This window comes from Ranitomeya variabilis, chromosome 3, assembly GCF_051348905.1.
Source record: "Ranitomeya variabilis isolate aRanVar5 chromosome 3, aRanVar5.hap1, whole genome shotgun sequence".
In the NCBI taxonomy this organism is placed as follows: domain Eukaryota; kingdom Metazoa; phylum Chordata; class Amphibia; order Anura; family Dendrobatidae; genus Ranitomeya; species Ranitomeya variabilis.
In genome coordinates, this window is record NC_135234.1 from 785879706 (window position 1) to 785903833 (window position 24128).

Genomic DNA, 24128 nt, shown 5'->3' on the forward strand with positions numbered 1-24128 from the left:
TTCAGCAGGAGCGCTGCTAATGCTGCGCTGCTGCCGAGAGCTTCCCTGCACTGACTGTCAGTGCCGGCCGTAAAGCAGAGCACAGCGGTGACGTCACCGCTGTTACTGCCGGGTGCCGTCGCTGACACATTCAGTGCAGGGAAGCTCTCGGCAGCAGCGCAGCATTAGCAGCGCTCCTGCCGAAAGCAGTTTAACCCTGTGGACGCCGGGGGACATGACAGACATCAGAAGGTGAGTATGTACGTTTTTTTTTTTTTACTTTTACAATGGTAACCAGGGTAAATATCGGGTAACTAAGCGCGGCCCTGCGCTTAGTAACCCGATGTTTACCCTGGTTACCCGGGTGCTGCAGGGGGATTTCGGCATTGTTGAAGACAGTTTCAACGATGCCGAAGTCGTTCCCCTGATCGTTGGTCGCTGGAGAGAGCTGTCTGTGTGACAGCTCCCCAGCGGCCTAAACAGCGACGCTGCAGCGATCGGCTCGTTGTCTATATCGCTGCAGCGTCTCTGAGTGTGACGGTACCTTAAGGGTACCGTCTCACAGTGGCACTTTTGTTGCTACGACGGTACGATCCGTGACGTTCCAGCGATATCCCTACGATATCGCTGTGTCTGACACGCAGCAGCGATCAGGGACCTCGCTGAGAATCGTACGTCGTAGCAGATCGTTTGGAACTTTATTTCGTCGCTGGATCTCCCGCTGTCATCGCTGGATCGTTGTGTGTGACACCGATCCAGCGATGTGTTCACTTGTAACCAGGGTAAACATCGGGTTACTAAGCGCAGGGCCGCGTTTGGTAACCCGATGTTTACCCTGGTTACCATCGTAAATGTAAAAAAAAAAAAACGTACATACTCACATTCCGGTGTCCGTCAGGTCCCTAGCCGTCTGCTTCCCGCACTGACTGACTGCCGGCCGGAAAGTAAAAGCACAGCACAGCGGTGACGTCACCGCTGTGATCTGCTTTCACTTTCTTTACTTAGCTGCTTTTTTCTTGCCATAATACAAATTCTAACAGTCTATTCAGTAGGACTATCAGCTGTGTATCCACCAGACTTCTGCTCAACACAACTGATGGTCCCAACCCCATTTATAAGGCAAGAAATCCCACTCATTAAACCTGACAGGGCACACCTGTGAAGAGAAAACCATTCCCGGTGACTACCTCTTGAAGCTCATCAAGAGAATGCCAAGAGTGTGCAAAGCAGTCATCAAAGCAAAAGGTGGCTACTTTGAAGAACCTAGAATATAAGACATAATTTCAGTTGTTTCACACTTTTTTGTTAAGTCTATAATTCCACATGTGATAATTCATAGTTTTGATGCCTTCAGTGTGAATGTACAATTTTCATAGTCATGGAAATACAGAAAAATCTTTAAATGAGAAGGTGTGTCCAAACTTTTGGTCTGTACTGTAGTTAACAAAACCTTGAGGGGAACTCGTGTCCTGTGACATAAGAGGAGAAAGTGCTGGTGTTACTGACATAAGGGCACGTTTGCATGGAGTGTGGCCACATCGGTAAAAACCCTTATGTCAGCCATGTGTTGCCGGCCGATGTACTGTTCCTGGGTGACAGTATGTCTCCTAATGTAGGGGCTTTTTTTCGCCACAAAGCATACGTCAGACTTGATGATCTTTTCCAGCTTATCATATTAGTAACACATGGGAATATGTCTTTTATTCTGATATTGGAGACTAGGGTTGAGCGACTTTTATTTTTATAGGATCGGGTCGGGTTTCACGAAACCCGACTTTCTCAAAAGTCGGGTCGAGTGAAATCGGCCGATCCTATAAAAAAGTCGGGGTCGGCCGAAACACGAAACCCAATGCAGTGCAATGGGATACTATGGTTCCCAGGGTCTGAAGGAGAGGAAACTCTCCTTCAGGCCCTGGGATCCATATTTAAGTGTAAAATAAAGAATTAAAATAAAAAATATTGATATACTCACCTCTCCGACGCAGCCTGGACATCGCCGCTGGTAACCGGCATCTTCCGTTCCTAAGAATGGCGCTTGAAAGACCTTTCGATGACGTCACGGCTTGTGATTGGTCGCGGCGGCCCACGTGACCGCTCAGCGACCAATCACAAGCCGTGACGTAATTTTTCAGGTCCTAAATTCCTCATTCTAGGAATTTAGGACATGAGAATTACGTCACGGCTTGTGATTGGTCGCTGAGCGGTCACGTGGGCGGCCGCGACCAATCACAAGCCGTGACGTCATCAAAAGGTCCTTCACGCGCTCATTCTTAAGAAGGAAGGCTGCCGGAAAGAAGCCGAGGGTGAGTATATTCCTATAAGGTATATACTCACCCTCAGACGCGCCCTGCTTCTTTCCGGCAGCCTTCCTTCTTAAGAATGAGTGCGTGAAGGACCTTTCGATGACGTCACAGCTTGTGATTGGTCGCGGCGGCCCACGTGACCGCTCAGCGACCAATCAAAACCGTGACGTAATTCTCATGTCCTAAATTCCTAGAATGAGGAATTTAGGACCTGAAAATTACGTCACGGCTTGTGATTGGTCGCTGAGCGGTCACGTGGGCCGCCGCGACCAATCACAAGCCGTGACGTCATCGAAAGGTCTTTCAAGCGCCATTCTTAGGAACGGAAGATGCCGGTTACCAGCGGCGATGTCCAGGCTGCGTCGGAGAGGTGAGTATATCAATATTTTTTATTTTAATTCTTTATTTTACACTTCAATGTGGATTCCGATACCGATTTCCGATATCGCAAACATATCGGAACTCGGTATCGGAATTCCGATACCAGATTCAGAAGATCGCCGACCTCATGGCCGACCCCACACAGGGGTCGGGTCGGGTTTCATGAAACCCGACTTTGCCAAAAGTTGGCGACTTCTGAAAATGGCCGACCCGTTTCGCTCAATCCTATTGGAGACTGTAGGTCTTGGAGAAAATCATGGCTGCATTAGATTAATTCTTTCCATGACGATTTCCACAAATACCAATAATTTAATGGCTGACAAGTATATATACACCGTACACTGGATATGTGACACTGGAGGATCATACAGCTCTGTACACACACGTATATATACACCGTACACTGGAGATGTGACACTGGGGGATCATACAGCTCTGTACACACACGTATATATACACCGTACACTGGAGATGGTGACACTGGGGGATCATACAGCTCTGTACACACACGTATATATACACCGTACACTGGAGATGGTGACACTGGGGGATCATACAGCTCTGTACACACACGTGTATATATACACCGTACACTGGAGATGGTGACACTGGAGGATCATACAGCTCTGTACACACACGTATATATACACCGTACACTGGAGATGTGACACTGGGGGATCATACAGCTCTGTACACACACGTATATATACACCGTACACTGGAGATGGTGACACTGGGGGATCATACAGCTCTGTACACACACGTATATATACACCGTACACTGGAGATGGTGACACTGGGGGATCATACAGCTCTGTACACACACGTGTATATACACCATACACTGGAGATGGTGACACTGGGGGATCATACAGCTCTGTACACACACGTATATATACACCGTACACTGGAGATGTGACACTGGAGGATCATACAGCTCTGTACACACACGTGTATATACACCGTACACTGGAGATGGTGACACTGGGGGATCATACAGCTCTGTACACACACATATATATTACACCGTACACTGGAGATGTGACACTGGACGATCATACAGCTCTGTACACACATGTATATATATACACCGTATGTAACCGCGTGTCCCTCCCCTGACCTGTGTCCCTGGACTGCCATATAATCAGGCATGAGTCAACAACCAGTGGGGGGAGCGCTCCCCCATGGAAGGGTGGATCCCAGGACACCGAACAATAGACTCATGTGTTGGCTGATTCAGTTGTGTGGTGACTTGGGAATGGCTGGGATCTTATGTTGAGGTGAGATCCTGGTGCCAGAGTGTGGAGGGTAAAAAGCTGCCACGTTGGACTGTGTTGTGTCCCTCATCTGCTGGAGCCATTGAATTCACTAAAGGACTATTTCTGTTTCCCTGGCGTCGGATTGCTGGGTGGCGCCCCCGGATCTGCTCCCTTTGTGTGGATTCATTGAGGACTCATTGTGGACTACTTACAGACGCTGCAGAACTACTTTCATTTGTGTTATCCCAGTTCCCTGTTCCAATAAATCTTGTTGGATTGTCTATCGGCCTGGTGTCTCTTTCTGCTCTGTCGCAAACCCCGTCACAAACTGGTGGCACCAGTGGGATCAGAGCAGAGGGAATGGAGGACAGCGGCCCATCAATGTCTGGAACCGGAACCTCAGGATACAAGAACTGGACTGTGAGGAGCCTACAAACAGAGGCCCGTGAATTAGGAGTGTGCTACAAAGGACTGATGAAGGACCAACTAATTAAGACTTTGGAAGGAGCTTGCCTGCATGATGGCACTGCAGGAGGATTCCCAGAGCAAAGAGAGGAAAGACAGGAGCTGCAGGTAAATACCCAAAAAAGTCAGTGGGTTGTGTGGTACGAGGAGGAGATGGCATTGCTTGTGGATGAGGCCACCATAGAAGATGAGATAGACCATTCGTACAGCTAAGGAGAGGCAGCGCATGGTGGAAGCAGCTAGAAGCTCAAGACAGACTGTAACTACAGCACCCACCATGAGGGAATTTCCAAGGGTGTCCCATAAGGGCTTTAAGCCATTTAACGAGGCTGCAGGCGACATTGAGGACTTCTTCCAGGACTTTGAACATCAATGTCGATTAATGGAAGTCCCGGAAAGGGAGCGAGTCAGACATCTAGTGGGGCTCTTAGAGGGTGGAGCTGCTGCAGCCTATAGAGCTATGGACCCTGAGTGGAACTGCGATTATGGGAATATTAAAGACACCATCTTGAAACATTATGCTTTAACTCCAGACACTTACAGAGCGCAGTTCCGCTCCTTAGCCTGTGAGGGGGAAATGTCTTTCAAGATATATGCCCACAGGCTCAAACAAGTATGTCACCGCTGGCTGGAGGGAGAGGGGCCTTAACTTGGGAGGCCTTCCTCCAGGTCATCCTAAAAGAACAGTTCTACACCAAATGCCCCGCTGAGATCCGGGAATGGGTGCGTGAGAGGAGACCAGCGACAGTGGAGCAAGCTGCTGCTCTAGCTGATGAGGTTCTCACCATCAAACCTCAGTGGAAAAAACTAATAGTCAGTGAGAAAAATACTAACAGCCCTCCAGCCTTGGCGGCCTCCAATGTTCACCATCCCACCAGACTACCAACTCATGGGGAAGCCCATGTGAATGTACCCTCCAGCACTACTGCCTCATCTTTGGGAATACGACGTGGACACAGAATCATAGAACGCAGATGTTATGGATGTGGGAAACCTGGTCATCTGCAATCCTCCTGTCCAGATGTTCGGAGGCAGAACCGCTACAAACCACCTTTGCCTGTCCATTATCTACAGACACCCTCAACTGGAGAAAAGCTGGATTCACCCCCTGATGATTTGCCAAGTGACTCTGATATAGTGGCTCCCCTACCAGGAGTTTATGGGGTGCGAGCCACCGCCACCTGTTCATCTGATTTTCAGCACAAACATCTACAGGAGGTCGTGCTGATGGGCAAAAAGTGGTTGGTTTTCGTGACACTGGGGCTTTTCTCACTATAGCCGAGCCCCGAGTTATTCAACCAGGAGCAATTCAAAAGGGGCCAGGAATTGCCATTGAATTGGCTGGAAGTACTCAGATATATTCCAATAGCAAATGTGACCCTGGATTATGGCTTTGGGGCCAAACAATGCATGATTGTTGTGATGAGTGGCCTTCCTGCAGACATTCTTCTAGAAAACGATGTGGGGAATCTTCAATGTCACTTTGTCGGTGCGGTAACTCGATGTCAAGCCAAGAGAGTAGCAGATGTGGACGTGAATACACCATCAATGGAAGGAATGCCACCAGAACTGCCGTCACAGCCGGTGAGTGACTCCTACTGGTGTTATTTCCTTTTTGCTTTGATCTCGTTTCTCACTCTCCACAATAAACCTCGCTTCTTGTCCTTTCTTGAGATACCGCCGCGATGTAGTGCAGGCGCGGTTCCTTAACGTTCTTTCCTGTTCGCTAGGCCTCTGTCAGGATCCCAGCCCTGACAGGGACCCCCCTGAATCTTCCCCTGCAACACCCCCTGTCACAGGATGTTGCCTGGTTCCAACCCAGTCAGCTTCTGTCTAACGTTCTATCTAACCCCCAGTTTTACCAGATTGTGAGGAGTGGCCTAATACATAGCGCCCTTAGCTCCCCCTGGAGGCCAGACTATGAAGTGTGTTGGTGTCTGTGATACCTGGTCAGGTGAACTCCTTCAGTGCCATCAGACGTACCATCACTCCCCTTAGTGGCGGAGCATCAGTACTGCAACGACCAGGACTCTGGGGCGCTGCATACACAAGATGAGGTGCAAACAACAAGGGTAGATTTATTGGGAGGCAAGGAATGAAGTGGGGAGGAAGATGCAAACAGGGGTATGCAATGGCAAGAGACACTTTACAAGAGTTATAAACTTTATCTTGTCCGTAAAATAGCACGGAGCTCCAACTATTACAGACTCAGAATATGTCTCACAAGCAACTTTAAACAATACACAAATAACGATGCTACTCTACGTATAACCTCCCTGGCCCTTACTAAGCAGGCCACATGGCTCCTGTGTACTGACTACTGAAGCCTACACTAGGCCCTATCAGGTGCACCAAACAGGAACAGACTCACAGTGATGTTGGGGACTCAGGTCCAGTCCCAGGGGGCCCCCAGAAGTCTAATATGGCTTTCTGTCAGCTCTGTGAAGCGTGGTCTTCTCCTTGCTTCTGGATCCTAGGGATGCTCCTGGAAACTAAGTCCCTTTCTCAGTATCATCGTGGCTTCACGAGCTAGCACAGAACAGCCACCTTTGCTGTACCCGGAAAAGTCTTGCAAATTTCACACGTACACTCCGTCCCAGGCTGTGGGACCTTCCTTGTAGCAAACAGCACAAAGTTCTCTCTAGCAGCTTCAGCTCACACACACAGTTCAGGCTCAACTCCTCCCCTCATTCTAGGGCAGTTCATCTTCACAGACTGTAGCAGAGGGAAGCAGGACATTCCATCACACCAGACAAGGGGGTGCTGTCTCTTAAAGTGGCAGCGTGTTACTGTCCATAACAGCACCACTCTCTTACACCATGACCGGTCACTACCAGTGATAGCAAGCTGTCGGATTGCTTCAGAGGACAGTCAGGAGGAAGAGGACTCACTACCTGATCTTGTGGCAGCAGCGAGGGCCCCATCCACTGTGGAACAGGCTCCTCTGAAAGATCACCTGGATTTCTTACAGAGAAACCAAATGCCGGGATTGCTCCATCATAGAAAGGCTGCTTTCTCATCTGGACCAGGTCGAACCACAGTAACCCAACATCATGTAGACACTCCAGGCATTCATCCCATACAGCAGGCCCCTTTCCGAGTACCAGAATCTGTTAGAAACACCATGCAGCACGAACTGGAGGAGATGTTACAGCTCGGTGTAATTCAGGCCTCCCATAGCTCTTGGGCCTCTCCTGTGGTCTTACTACCCAAGAAAGATGGGAGTACCCAATTCTGTGTGGACTACCGGCGACTAAATGACCATACCATCAGTGATCCTTACCCAATGGGATATTGGCAAATTCCTCTAACGGAGGGAGGGAGAGAAAGGTCAGCCTTTATAACTCCCTTTGGGCTGTATGAATTTCTAAGCATGCCTTTTGGAATGAAGAATGCCCCTGCAACCTTTCAGAGAATGGTAGACCAGATCCTTCGGGGATGTGATGGCTATGCTTGTGCCTACTTAGATGATATTGCTATCTTCAGCCAGACGTGGGAGAAACATTTGAATCAAGTAGCAGTTGTTCTTGACCGGATTCTTGCAGCAGGCCTAACCATTCGACCAGATAAATGCCAAGTGGGGATGGGTGAAGTCCAGTACCTAGGGCATAGAGTAGGAGAGGGAAAGCTCCGTCTTGAACCTGCCAAAATCCAGGCTATTAGAGACTGGCCTATACCCCAAACCAAGAAACAGGTTATGGCTTTCTTGGGAACTGCTAGTTATTACCGAAAATTTGTTTCTCATTTCAGCACTATGGCCAAGCCTCTTACAGATCTCACTAAGAAAGTGATGCCCCGGGTGGTGACCTGGACTCCAGCCTGTGATGAGGCTTTTAATCTGCTGAAGGATGCTCTGATCGGCGACCCTGGTCTGGCTGCTCCAGACAACAAGAGGAGATTTATTCTGCAGATGAATGCCTCTTCATATGGACTGGGAGCTGTACTCAGCCAGGTGAATGCTGCTGGGGAGGAGCACCCCTTTGCCTACCTCACCAGGAAACTGTTGGACCGGGAAGTGGCCTATGTAACCGTTGAAAAGGAATGCCTGGCTGTAGTATGGGCCCTCAGGAAACTAAAGCCATATCTGTATGGGCGAGAATTCACTGTTGTTACTGATCACAATCCCCTCACCTGGCTGAACAGAGTCTCCGGGGACAATGGACGTTTACTACGATGGAGCCTGGCTCTGCAGCCCTATAACTTTACCATACAGTATAGAAGAGGCAGCCACACCAAAATGCAGATGGGTTATCCAGGCAGGAGGAACCATGAGTCAGGACAGCTATGATTACGTGTACTTGACAATCGACCTGTAGAGGTCACTAGTCCATACAAATTGAGGGGGGAAGGGGTTGTAACAGCGTGTCCCTCCCCTGACCTGTGTCCCTGGAATGCTATATAATCAGGCATGAGTCAACAACCAGTGGGGGGAGCCCTCCCCCATGGAAGGGTGGCTATCAGGACGCCGAACAATAGACTCATGTGTTGGCTGATTCAGTTGTGAGGTGACTTGGGAAAGGCTGGGATCTTATGCTGAGGTGAGATCCTGGTGCCAGAGTGTGGAGGGTAAAAAGCTGCCACGTTGGACTGTGTTGTGTCCCTCATCTGCTGGAGCCATTGAATTCACTAAAGGACTATTTCTATTTCCCTGGCGTCGGATTGCTGGGTGGCGCCCCTGGATCTGCTCCCTTTGTGTGGATTCATTGTGGATTCATTGTGGACTACTTACAGACGCTGCAGAACTACTTTCATTTGTGTTATCCCAGTTCCCTGTTCCAATAAATCTTGTTGGATTATCTATCGGCCTGGTGTCTCTTTCTGCTCTGTCGCAAACCCCGTCACAGTGTTCACCGGAGATGGTGACACTGGAGGATCATACAGCCCTGTACACACACATATACACTCACTGGCCACTTTATTAGGTACACCTGTCCAACTTCTTGTTAACACTTAATTTCTAATCAGCCAATCACATGGCGGCAACTCAGTGCATTTAGGCATGTAGACATGGTCAAGACAATCTCCTGCAGTTCAAACCGAGCATCAGTATGGGGAAGAAAGGTGATTTGAGTGCCTTTGAACGTGGCATGGTTGTTGGTGCCAGAAGGGCTGGTCTGAGTATTTCAGAAACTGCTGATCTACTGGGATTTTCACGCACAACCATCTCTAGGGTTTACAGAGAATGGTCCGAAAAAGAAAAAAAATCCAGTGAGCGGCAGTTCTGTGGGCGGAAATGCCTTGTTGATGCCAGAGGTCAGAGGAGAATGGGCAGACTGGTTCGAGCTGATAGAAAGGCAACAGTGACTCAAATCGCCACCCGTTACAACCAAGGTAGGCCTAAGAGCATCTCTGAACGCACAGTGCGTCGAACTTTGAGGCAGATGGGCTACAGCAGCAGAAGACCACACCAGGTACCACTCCTTTCAGCTAAGAACAGGAAACTGAGGCTACAATTTGCACAAGCTCATCGAAATTGGACAGTAGAAGATTGGAAAAACGTTGCTTGGTCTGATGAGTCTCGATTTCTGCTGCGACATTCGGATGGTAGGGTCAGAATTTGGCGTAAACAACATGAAAGCATGGATCCATCCTGCCTTGTATCAACGGTTCAGGCTGGTGGTGGGACAAATCTGCGGCAACTGTGTGATGCCATCATGTCAATATGGACCAAAATCTCTGAGGAATGCTTCCAGCACCTTGTTGAATCTATGCCACGAACAATTGAGGCAGTTCTGAAGGCAAAAGGGGGTCCAACCCGTTACTAGCATGGTGTACCTAATAAAGTGGCCAGTGAGTGTATATACACCGTACACTGGAGATGGTGATACTGGGGGATCATACAGCTCTGTACACACACGTATATATACACCGTACACTGGAGATGGTGACACTGGGGGATCATACAGCTCTGTACACACACGTATATATATACACCGTACACTGGAGATGGTGACACTGGGGGATCATACAGCTCTGTACACACACATATATATACACCGTACACTGGAGATGGTGTCACTGGGGGATCATACAGCTCTGTACACACACGTGTATATATACACCGTACACTGGAGATGATGACACTGGGGGATCATACAGCTCTGTACACACACGTATATATACACTGTAAACTGGAGATGGTGACACTGGGGGATCATACAGCTCTGTACACACACGTATATATATACACCGTACACTGGAGATGTGACACTGGAGGATCATACAGCTCTGTACACACACGTACTGTATATATATACACCGTACACTGGAGATGGTGACACTGGGGGATCATACAGCTCTGTACACACACGTATATATACACCGTACACTGGAGATGGTGACACTGGGGGATCATACAGCTCTGTACACACACGTATATACACCGTACACTGGAGATGTGACACTGGAGGATCATATAGCTCTGTACACACACGTATATATACACCGTACACTGGAGATGGTGACACTGGGGGATCATACAGCTCTGTACACACATGTATATATACACCGTACACTGGAGATGTGACACTGGGGGATCATACAGCTCTGTACACACACGTATATATACACCGTACTGTCATGAATCCCAATGGCTAGGGATAGCAAGGGACAAGCAAAGTAATACAAAATATCGGACGAGCTCTAGGGTGATGGAACCTGGGCTGACCGCTGCCCTACGCCTGACAAACGCAACTAGAGATAGCCAGGGAGCGTGCCTACGTTGGTTCTAGACGCCACGCACCAGCCTAAGAGCTAACTAGTACTGCAGAGAAAATAAGACCTCACTTGCCTCCAGAGGAATGAACCCCAAAAGGTATAGTTGCCCCCCACATGTATTGACGGTGAAATGAGAGGAAGGCACACACATAGAGATGATATATATAGGTTCAGCAAATTGAGGCCCTATGTAAACTAGAAAGCAGAACGATACAAAAGGGGTCTGAGCGGTCAGCAAAAAACCCTAATCAAAAAACCATCCTGAGATTACAAGAACCCATGTGCCAACTCATGGCACATGGGGAGAACCTCAGTCCACTAGAGCTACCAGCTAGCATAGAGAAATAATAAGCAAGCTGGACAAAAAACCAAACAACTGAAAATCAGCACTTAGCTTATCCTGAAAGATCTGGGAGCAGGTAGGCAGGAACCAAACAGAGCACATCTGAATACATTGATAGCCGGCAAGGGAAATGACAGAAAGGCCAGGTAAAATAGGAAACACCCAGCCTCTGATGGACAGGTGGAAACCAAAGGCCGCAACCCACCAAAGTCACCCAGTACCAGCAGTAACCACCAGAGGGAGCCCACAAACAGAATCCACAACACCGTACACTGGAGATGTGACACTGGGGGATCATACAGCTCTGTACACACATATATATACACCGTACACTTGAGATGTGACACTGGGGGATCATACAGCTCTGTACACACACGTATATATACACCATACACTGGAGATGTGACACTGGGGGATCATACACCTCTGTACACACACGTATATATACACCGTACACTGGAGATGGTGACACTTGGGGATCATACAGCTCTGTACACACACGTATATTCACCGTACACTGGAGATGGTGACACTGGGTGTCACGATATGGTATGAAATATCATAAGTTAGTTTTCTTGCTAGCCTGCGGGGGCTAAACCCCCCCTCTCTCTGGTTCTCTTTGCTTCCCTGTGAGTTTCTGAATCTAAGGCAGAAGGGGGTTTTATGGCCGTGCCATAAATTCCAGGCTCTGAAGAAAGTTACTCGCCCCCTCCCAACTGTTCTAGCTAGAACTGTTAGAGAAGATTCCGGAATCATGGATGTCTTTTGATCCATTTTTGTAAGATATTAGGCAGACGATGTAAGATAGGAAAATGGTAGATATATCTTCTTATTCTCCCTCGGTGGATCTACGCATCACTCTAAACACGGGCATCTAGCTCCATCGGGTGAAGAAGTAGGGATTGCTCTGTAAATAATAGAACATATTTGATCTCATTAGAAAGCCCACGGTAATCTGAGATGAATGCTGGGTTTGTTACAACTATGATAGGTTCAGTAGCAGAATTACAAGTCTTAGAAAGATTTAGCTTATACTTAGTCAGAATGTAGAGAGAGGAGGGTCTGGATAAGCCAGCCTTTCTGTGATGTCACTAGCTGCAGGTTTTAAGGTTGTGGCAGGATCCCCAGCTCAGTCTTCTTGTGATTCCCTGAGAGCCCTGAGCACGTCCAATGAGCTGGGACGTATGGTTGCCTGCAATGCAATGATCTGAGAAATGTGAGTGTTATCTTTTCTTCATTTAATCCTTTTATTTTCATAATTACCTTGTACATATTTGTAATTGTCTCATTTGTAACATCTTTGTAAAATATTTTGATAAAGCACTGCCTACATTTGTGGGGTATATTATTTCATGCCAGTTCTATCTCCCTGCTCTAAAAACGTACCCTGTCTCTTGAAGGGAAATTACGCTACTGTGTTGGGTTAGCTTCGGACCCGTTGAATCGAGGCTGGTGGCAGCTTACCGTGTGCAGGCCATTGGGTGTTGTAGCGACTGCGGCATTGATAATTATTGTTCCTGCCTGAGTGGGAGTAGTTATCGTGTCACTGCAGCATGCCCAATAGCCAGTACATAGCAGGCAGCCCTTCTGGCGACTAATTACCCTAGGTGCAGTACCTAATCTGACCTGAGGGTAAGGGGGGCACCAGAGAGCTGCACGTGTTAAGTGGAACTGTAAGCGGGATATACACAAATCCCTGCAGTTCATGGTATATTGAAGAGCAGTGGGATACCTAAAATAAGCCCCTGCTGTAAACTAAGAGGTCAATAGCCTTGTGTGCATTTTTTTCATCACATTGTGGCAGTGGAGGGATAACCAAGATAAGCCCCTCTGCACATGTGATAGCCGTCTGTTGGTCTAAAGTCACCCCAATCCGTGACAAACTGCTGGCCGCGGCTAAGGGATCTTGACAGTCACGGTGTGAATCGTGACGATTGGTGGCAGCGGTGGGATATTAGAGCATTAGTGAGTTGGTTTGAGCAATCATTCCTCTCACTAAAAACTTGCAGAAAGTTCTTGCGAGAACTCTGCGCAAATAAGTTTGGGAGAACGAACTCAGTGCTTATTAGTTGTGAGACAATTGTGTACTGGTAATTATCCCCTCCCTTTCTCTTCGTTTTTCTATCCTATCTTTTATTTGGCAACCATGGCTGCGAAAGGAGAAGCCTGGTACGCCCAGCAGAAGAGGGACGCTCTTGCTGGGATATGTACGTATCATGGCCTAAAACCCCACAGCATGACCAAGACTCAAATGGTCGCTGAACTGGTGCAACTCGAAGCAGACCAAGCCAGGCCACAGAGCCCAGAGGCCGCAGAAGCCGGCACAAGCGAACATGGTGCTGCAGCAGAGGTCCAACCACTGAATACGGGCCCTACTGGCAACCAAGGGGGCGCAGACCTCCTCCTGCAGCTGGCTCTGCAACAATGCTCTGCAGATGACCTGGACCGACGTCTGCAGCTGATCCAGCAATACCGGCAGGAGGCCTGAGCCGAGCGAGAGGCCCAGCGAGAGGCAGAGAGAGCCCAGCGAGAGGCCCAGCGAGCCGAGCGAGAGGCCCAAGCGCAGCGGGAGTACCAGCTGCAGATGGCCCAACTGCAAATGCAGGGGTCGTCCCAGTCCAGCCGTGAGCCCAGCAGCGCTCAGATACCGAAGCCCCGGCCTGACCACTTTCCTGTTATGGAAAAGGATGGGGACTTGGACACTTTTCTGCGGGCCTTTGAGAAAGCCTGCAGACAGTACCGGCTGCCTACAGATGAATGGGCACGATACCTGACACCAGGGTTGAGAGGCAAAGCTCTGGAGGCGTTTGCTGCCCTCCCTCAAGAACAAGATGGTGACTATGAGGCCATCAAGCAGGCTCTGATAGCCAAGTACCAGCTTACACCCGAGATGTACCGTAAAAAGTTTCGGACCCTCCAACGTGGCCCACACGACAGTTACAGTGATGTGGTGCATGGACTGGGGACCCACTTTGACCAGTGAACCCAAGGACTGTCAGTGACCACCTTTGCACAGCTGCGAGACCTGATGATCAAAGACCAGTTCTTCCATCTTTGCCCAGCTGAGGTGCGACAGTTCGTGATGGACAGAGAACCCAAAGACGTGACGAAAGCAGCGCAGATTGCTGATGCCTATGAGGCCAACCGTAGATCGGAAGTGCGGAAGCCAGTCACCTCCAGCTGGAGAGGGGGTAAGCCTGCATCCAATGCCAGTACCCCTGCCAGCCAACACACCAGAGGTCCTGTGCCCGTGGCCAACAGCACCCGACCTACCACCGACTCTCGCCTGTGTTGCCACTGCAGGCAGCCTGGTCATATCAGTCCCCAATGTCCAGCCAAGCAGAAGAACCCCTCATCCAAGGCCCCAGGGCCTAATGCAGCAGTTCTTTTGGTGGGTGGTGTGGCTGGGAGGGGGTGTGACAACGTACAGCACGTCATTGTGGGAGGTCATGTTGCTACAGGCCTCAAGGACACCGGGACTGAACGAACCCTCATCCGACCCGAACTGGCGGCCCCTGAAGAAATCATTCCGGGGAAAACCCTAACTGTCACTGGGATTGGGGGCATCAGCTGTCCCTTGCCAATGGCCCGGGTTTATATTGATTGGGGTGCTGGGAGCGGGATGAAGGAAGTGGGGCTGTCTGATAATTTGCCCACTGATGTTTTGTTGGGGACTGATTTGGGGAGGTTGGTTGCATACTTCGTCGATGACCCCCCTCCCCAATCTACTAATCAGGGTAACGTTAACCCTGACAATGATGATGATGGGAAATTGCATGTGTTACCTGACCATGCTCTATCTTGTAATGATGCATCTGTTAACCATTTTTTCCATAGGATTGATGGTGAAAATGTTGTACCTGTGCCAGCCGAACCTGATAATGATTTTTCTGTGAAAGTTGATGTGTCCATAGGTACAGGAGTGCTCAGCCACGTCGCTCTGCGGAGTGAGACGGCTGAGGAACCGCTAGCAGGGGCAAGTGTCGGTGCTACAAGAAATGGGGAGATACATGGGAACCGTGAGGAAGGTGATGCCATGCAATTGACCAGTGCCACCGAGGAAGGTAACTGGCCCATAAGTAGCAATGCTCCTGAGGTAATGGGGGTGGATGGGAAGGCAGAACCCGTAGCAGCATCAGCTGATGGGTCTGTAGAAACCCCCGGGGAGACAGCCTACGTAGCTGCTGTCACCCGCAGTCAGAGTGCCCGGAACGCAGATAACTGTCTGCCTTCCGGACCCTCCTCAGTCATCAGTATGACTGAACCAGAGGTGGACCCAGAGCAGGTCCCAGAGGGTTCCCGTGGGGAAGGGACCCTGATGTCACTTCTGGCTTCCCCTAGCCAGGAGTTTCAGGCCGCTCTAAACACAGATGCGAGCCTAGAGAGTTTGAGACAACTCGCCGGGACGCGCTTCTCCGAGACGGATAAGGAGAAGGTGTTCTGGGAAGGAGGAAGGTTGTACCGGGAGACAGTACCCGGAGAAGCACAAAAGGAGTGGTTGAGGGAAAGACAGCTGGTCGTCCCGCAGAAATTCCTGGGTGAGTTGTTGCGGATTGCCCATGAGATCCCGCTAGCTGGACACTTGGGGATCAGCAAAACTAAGGCCCGGCTGTCTCAACACTTCTATTGGCCTAAGATGGGGACAGATGTGTCAAACTACTGCTGCTCCTGTGTCACCTGTCAAAGAGTGGGGAAGGCGGGGCCTGCTCTTAAGGCTCCCATGATCCTTTTGCCAGTGATAGAGGAGCCTTTCCAGAGGATCGCGGTGGACATTGTGGGCCCGCTGGCCGTCCCCAGCAGCTCTGGAAAGCGATACATCCTTACTGTGGTAGACTACGCTACCCGGTACCCAGAGGCAGTAGCTCTGTCGTCAACTAGGGCAGATAAGGTGGCGGATGCCCTGTTGGCCATCTTTTCACGTGTAGGATTTCCCAGGGAAATGCTTACTGATCAAGGGACCCAATTTATGTCTCGCCTAATGGAGGCTCTCTGTAAGAAAATGCAGGTGAAGCACCTGGTATCGAGGGCGCATCACCCACAGACCAATGGCTTGTGTGAGCGCTTCAATGGCACCCTCAAACAGATGCTACGCATGCTGGTTGAGACTCAAGGGCGCGACTGGGAGTGATACCTCCCACACCTGCTATTCGCTTACCGAGAGGTTCCGCAGGCCTCGACGGGGTTCTCCCCCTTCGAGCTCCTGTACGGCAGGCGAGTCCGGGGACCCCTTGGGTTGGTAAGAGAATCCTGGGAAGAGGAGCCGAACCCTTCTGAAGTGTCCATAGTGGAGTATGTTGTGCGCTTCCGTGACAAGATGCAGACCTTGACGCAGTTGGTGCATGACAACATGACGCAGGCTCAGGCTGATCAGAAGCACTGGTACGACCAGAACGCCCGGAAGCGGACCTACCACGTGGGTCAAAAGGTGTGGGTGCTGGTCCCCGTACCAACGGATAAGCTTCAGGCAGCCTGGGAGGGCCCGTACGTCGTCCACCAACAGCTCAACCCGGTCACCTACGTGGTCACGCTTGACCACGCTCGGGGTAGGCGAAAGGCCTTTCACGTCAACATGATGAAGGCTCATCACGAACGTGAACCTTTCGTCCTACCGGTCTGCAGCGCACCTGAAGACGGGGAGGAAGACACCCTCCTGGACATGCTGGCCCAAGCCAAGGCCAATGGGTCCATTGAGGACGTGGAGGTAAGCGCCTCGCTAGATGAACCACAGCGGTTGCAGTTGCAAACCACACTGGAACCCTTCCGGGTCGTGTTCTCCAACCGACCTGGGAGGACTGAGTTAGCCGTCCACGAGGTGGACACCGGGAATCACGCCCCACTACGGCGAACACCCTATCGAATCTCTGACCAGGTGCAGCAGATTATGCGCCAGGAGATCGATGAGATGTTACAGCTGGGGGTGATTCGACGGTCAAAGAGCGCGTGGGCCTCACCTGTAGTTCTCGTGCCAAAGAAGGACCGGACCACCCGGTTCTGCGTGGACTACAGGGGGCTCAACGCCATTACAGCCTCTGACGCGCACCCAATGCCGCGCATCGATGAGCTGCTTGAGAAGTTAGCTGGTGCAAAATACCTGACAATAATGGATCTGAGTCGCAGATACTGGCAGATTCCCCTGAGCCCCGAGGTGCTGGAGAAGTCCGCCTTTATCACACCCTTTGGACTGTACGAGTCCACGGTCATGCCCTTCGGCATGAAGAATTCCCCTGCCACTTTCCAGCAGATGGTCAATCTCCTGCTTCAGGGACTGGAGAAGTACGCCGTAGCGTACTTGGATGACATTGCCATCTTTAGTCCCTCCTGGGATGAACCCCTGCAGCATCTAGAGGAGGTGCTCAGGCGAATTCACCGAGCTGGACTGACTATCAAGCCGGGAAAGTGCCAGATGGGCATGAGGGAGGTCCACTACCTGGGGCACCGGGTAGGCGGAGGCACCCTGAAACCGGAGCCTGAGAAAGTGGGCGCGATCGTGAACTGGCCCACTCCTGGGACCAAGAAACAGGTGATGTCCTTCATGGGCACTGCAGGGTGCTATAGGCGCTTTGTGCAGCACTATAGTAGCCTGGCAAAACCTTTGACGGACCTCACCAGGAAGAAGCTACCCCACATCATCAACTGGACAGATGGCTGTGAGGGGGCCTTCCAGGCATTGAAAACAGCACTGTGCAACGCCCCTGTGTTGAAAGCCATCGACAGCAGTCGACCGTTCTTGGTACAGACAGACGCCAGCGAGTTTGGCCTTGGTGCTGTGCTCAGCCAGGTTGACTAGGAGGACCAAGAGCACCCTGTGTTGTACCAGAGCCAGAAACTTTTGCCGAGGGAAGTGGCCTACTCCACCATTGAGAAGGAGTGCCTGGCCATAGTCTGGGCCCTGCAGTGCTTGCAGCCCTACTTGTATGGTCGCACCTTCACTGTGGTGACCGACCACGACCCTCTGCGCTGGCTAAGCACCATGTGTGGAACCAATGGCAGGTTGCTACGTTGGAGTCTTGCCCTTCAGCAATTTGACTTCACCATTAAACACAAAGCGGGCAAAGAGCATGGGAATGCAGATGGACTCTCCCGCCAGGGTGAACCCACGGAGGTGCACATGGAGGCATACCGAGAGTTTCTGCCGCCGTAGCGCACGCTAAAAGGGGGAGGTGTCACGATATGGTATGAAATATCATAAGTTAGTTTTCTTGCTAGCCTGCGGGAGCTAAAACCCCCCCTCTCTCTGGTTCTCTTTGCTTCCCTGTGAGTTTCTGAATCTAAGGCAGAAGGGGGTTTTATTGCTGTGCCATAAATTCCAGGCTCTGAAGAAAGTTACTCGCCCCCTCCCAACTGCTCTAGCTGGAACTGTTAGAGAAGATTCCGGAATCATGGAAGTCTTTTGTTCCATTTTTGTAAGATATTAGGTAGACGATGTAAGATAGGAAAATGGTAGATATATCTTCTTATTCTCCCTCGGTGGATCTACGCATCACTCTAAACACGGGCATCTAATTCCATCGGGTGAAGAAGTAGGGATTGCTCTGTAAATAATAGGACATATTTGATCTCATTAGAAAGCCCACGGTAATCTGAGATGAATGCTGGGTTTGTTACGACTATGATAGGTTCAGTAGCGGAATTACAAGTCTTAGAAAGATTTAGCTTATACTTAGTCAGAATGTAGAGAGAGGAGGGTCTGGATAAGCCAGCCTTTCTGTGATGTCACTAGCTGCAGGTTTTAAGGTTGTGGCAGGATCCCCAGCTCAGTCTTCTTGTGATTTCCTGAGAGCCCTGAGCACGTCCAATGAGCTGGGACGTATGGTTGCCTGCAATGCAATGATCTGAGAAATGTGAGTGTTATCTTTTCTTCATTTAATCCTTTTATTTTCATAATTACTTTGTACATATTTGCAATTGTCTCATTTGTAACATCTTTGTAAAATATTTTGATAAAGCACTGCCTACATTTGTGGGGTATATTATTTCATGCCAGTTCTTTCTCCCTGCTCTAAAAACGTACCCTGTCTCTTGAAGGGAAATTACGCTACTGTGTTGGGTTAGCTTCGGACCCTGTTGTGAACTCCGTTTTCAGGCTCCCTCTTGTGGTCACTGGTGGTATGGTGTGACTTTTGCTTTGGGCTCCCCCTGGTGGCTTTGTTTGTTATCCTGCTGGTCTCTGGCTATCAGCTGGTTCGTTATCCTCTGGGAGGTTCCTATATAGCTCTGTTTCACTTCCACTTGTTGCCGGCTGACAATGTAATCAGTGCTACTCAGATTCCTTCTGACTACCTTGCTCCCAGTCCATCCAGGACAAGCTAAGTTTTGTTTGCTCATTTTTTGATCAGCAGTGTTTATCATGTGTTCTTGTCCAGCTTGCTAAAAATGTGATTCCCTCGCTTGCTGGTTGCTCTAGTGGACTGAGTTTCTCCCCACACACCGTTTGTTGGTGCGTGGGTTCTTGAAATCTCAGGATGGATATTTTGTAAGGGTTTTTTATTGATCGCATAGACCCCTGCTCTATTTTCTGCTTTCTAGTACTAGTGGGCCTCTTTTGCTGAATCTGATTTCATCCCTATGTATGTGCCTTCCTCTTACTTCACCGTTAATATTTGTTGGGGGCTTCTATATCTTTGGGGATTATTTCTCTGGAGGCAAGCGAGGTCTTTCTTTCTCTTTAGGGGTAGCTAGTTCCTCAGGCTGGCTCGAGACGTCTAAGAATTTTTTAGGCACGTTCACCGGCTACCTCTAGTTGTGTTTGATAGGTTCAGATTTGCGATCAGTCCAGTTACCATCTCCCTAGAGCTTGTCCTAAGTTTATTCACTTGCTGGTCTATTTGTGATCCTCAGCCACCTAGGATCATAACAGTACAGCCAGCCCTAAAAGTGTTAATTGCATGGCAGAAGCAGGAGAAAAGAAGCCTTGAGAATTTTTATTTTTTTTTTGTTGCCGTGTGTCTAGCTGCTGTGGCTGGCTTCTCTCCTCCTCTTAATCTTGGTGTGGCTCTGAGTTCAGCTGCTGACATGGATGTCCAGAGCTTGGCTTCCAGTCTGGATCATCTCGCTGCTGGGGTTCAAAGTATTCAGGATTTTGTTGCTCACAGTCCTATGTCAGAGCCTAGAATACCTATTCCAGAGTTGTTTTCTGGAGATAGATCCAGGTTCCTGAATTTTAAGAACAATTGTAAGTTGTTTCTTTCTTTGAAACCTCGTTCCTCTGGTGATGCCGTTCAGCAAGTTAAGATTATCATTTCCTTTTTGCGTGGTGACCCTCAAGATTGGGCCTTCGCATTGGCGCCAGGGGATCCTGCATTGCTTAGTGTAGATGCGTTTTTTCTGGCCCTTGGGTTGCTCTATGAGGAACCTAATCTTGAGAACCAGGCTGAAAAAGCGTTATTGGCCCTCTCGCAGGGGCAAGATGAAGCAGAGGTGTACTGCCAGAAATTTCGGTAATGGTCAGTGCTTACTCAGTGGAATGAGTGTGCCCTGGCTGCAAATTTCAGAGAAGGTCTTTCTGAAGCCATTAAGAATGTCATGGTGGGGTTCCCTACGCCTTCAGGTCTGAATGAGTCAATGACTCTGGCCATTCAGATTGATCGGCGTTTGCGGGAGCGCAAACCTGTGCACCATTTGGCGGTGTCTTCTGAACAGACACCTGAATCTATGCAATGTGACAGAATTCTGACCAGAAGTGAACGGCAAAATTATAGACGGCAAAATGGGTTGTGCTTTTACTGTGGTGACTCAGCTCATGTTATCTCAGCATGCTCTAAGCGCAAAAAAAAAGGTTGATAAATCTGTCACCATTGATAGTTTACAGCCTAAGTTCATTTTGTCTGTTACCCTGATTTGTTCCCTGTCATCTTACCCGGTTAATGCTTTCGTAGATTCAGGTGCTGCCCTGAGTCTGATGGATTGGTCATTTGCCAGGCGCTGTGGTTTTGATTTGGAGCCTTTAAAATTCCCTATTCCACTAAGGGGAATTGATTCTACACCATTGTCTACGAATAGACCTCAGTACTGGACACAAGTGACCATGTGCATGACTCCTGTTCATCAGGAGGTGATTCGCTTTCTTGTACTACATAATTTGCATGATGTCGTCGTGTTGGGTCTGCCATGGTTGCAGACTCATAATCCAGTCATGGATTGGAAAGCTATGTCGGTGTCAAGTTGGGGTTGTCAGGGAATTCATGGTGACGCTCCTGTGGTGTCAATTGCTTCGTCCACTCCTTCTGAAGTCCCTACGTTTTTGTCAGACTACCAGGATGTATTTGAGGAGCCCAAACTCAATTCTCTACCTCCTCATAGGGACTGTGATTGTGCTATAAATTTGATTCCTGGTAGTAAGTTTCCTAAGGGACGACTTTTCAATTTATCTGTGCCGGAGCATGCTGCCATGCGGAGTTATATAAAGGAGTCTTTGGAGAAGGGACATATTCGCCCGTCCTCATCCCCTCTTGGTGCAGGATTCTTTTTTGTGGCTAAGAAGGATGGTTCCCTGAGACCTTGTATTGATTATCGCCTTTTGAATAAAATCACGGTCAAATTTCAGTATCCTTTGCCATTGTTCACTGATTTGTTTGCTCGCATTAGGGGGTCTAGTTGGTTCACCAAGATAGATCTTCGTGGTGCGTATAACCTTGTGCGTATAAAACAGGGTGATGAATGGAAGACTGCATTTAATACGCCTGAAGGCCATTTTGAGTACTTGGTGATGCCTTTTGGACTTTCTAATGCTCCTTCAGTCTTTCAGTCCTTTATGCACGACGTCTTCCGTGAATATCTGGATAAGTTTATGATTGTGTATCTGGATGATATTCTGTTTTTTTCGGATGATTGGGAGTCTCATGTTAAGCAGGTCAGGATGGTCTTTCAGGTCCTGCGTTACAATGCTTTGTTTGTGAAGGGCTCAAAGTGTCTTTTTGGAGTCCAGAAGATTTCTTTTTTGGGTTTAATTTTTTCTCCTTCTACTATTGAGATGGACCCAGTCAAGGTTCAGGCTATTCATGACTGGACGCAGCCTACATCTGTTAAGAGTCTTCAGAAGTTCTTGGGTTTTGCTAATTTTTACCGTCGCTTCATAGGTAATTTTTCTGGTGTTGTTAAGCCTTTGACGGATTTGACCAAGAAAGGTTCTGATGTGACTAATTGGTCTTCTGCGGCTGTGGAGGCCTTTCGGGAGCTGAAGCGTCGGTTTTCTTCGGCTCCGGTCTTATGTCAGCCAGATGTCTCACTTCCCTTCCAGGTGGAGGTTGATGCTTCCGAGATTGGAGCGGGGGCTGTTTTGTCGCAGAGAAGCTCCGATGGCTCTGTGATGAAGCCATGTGCTTTCTTTTCAAGAAAGTTTTCGCCTGCCGAGCGGAATTATGATGTCGGTAATCGGGAGCTGTTGGCTATGAAGTGTGTTATGATCCCAATGGCAGAGGATCTCTGATATTCCGGCAAGATAGTAAAAATATAAATACTGCTCTAGGGAGGTGGAAACTGGGCTAACCGCATACCTGATCCTAACACAAACAACTAGAAGTAGCCGGTGAACGTGCCTACGTTGGTTCTAGACGTCTCGAGCCAGCCGGAGAACTGACTACCCCTAGAGGGAAAAAATAAGACCTCACTTGCCTCTAGAGAAATTGAACCCCAAAGATATAGAAAGTCCCCAACAAATAATAACGGTGAGGCAAGAGGAAAGCACAAACGTAGAGATGAACTAGATTCAGCAAAGAGAGGCCCACTTAGTCTAAATAGGCAGAAAATAGATAGTAGACTATGCGGTTAGCAGAAAACCCTACAAAAACATCCACGCTGAATATTCAAGAACCCCCACACCGACTGACGGTGTGGAGGGAGAATATCAGCCCCCTAGAGCTTCCAGCGAGTCAGAAAATCAAATGTAAAGCAAGCTGGACAAAAACACTGAATAATGCAAATGATCCAAATTGTACAAAACAGACTTAGCTTTTCTTGCATGAGGCAGACTGAAAGGAATCCGGAGGAGACCATATAGGTCTGGATACAACGATGCCAGGCAAGAGACTGAGTCCAGAGGAGACTTAAATAGGAAACACCCGCTGCTTAACGACACAGCTGGAGCTCAGGCCTGCAACAAGACATGCCTAACACAATACCGTTAGTGACCACCAGAGGGAGCCCAGAAACACAGTTCACAACAGTACCCCCCCCTTGAGGAGGGGTCACCGAACCCTCACCAAGACCCCCAGGGCGATCAGGATGAGCAGTGTGAAAGGCATGAACCAAATCAGCCGCATGAACATCAGAGGCGACAACCCAGGAATTATCCTCCTGACCATAGCCTTTCCACTTAACTAAATACTGGAGTTTCCGTCTAGAGATACGAGAATCCAGAATCTTCTCCACCACGTACTCCAACTCGCCCTCAACCAAAACCGGGGCAGGAGGCTCAACAGCAGGAACCATAGGCACCACGTACCGCCGCAACAAGGACCTATGGAACACATTATGAATAGCAAATGACGCTGGAAGGTCCAAGCGAAAAGACACCGGGTTAAGGATTTCCAAAATCTTATAAGGACCGATAAAGCGAGGTTTGAACTTAGGAGAGGAGACTTTCAAAGGAACATGCCGAGAAGACAACCAAACCAAATCCCCAACACGAAGTCGGGGACCCACACCGCGGCGGCGGTTGGCAAAACGCTGGGCCTTGTCCTGTGA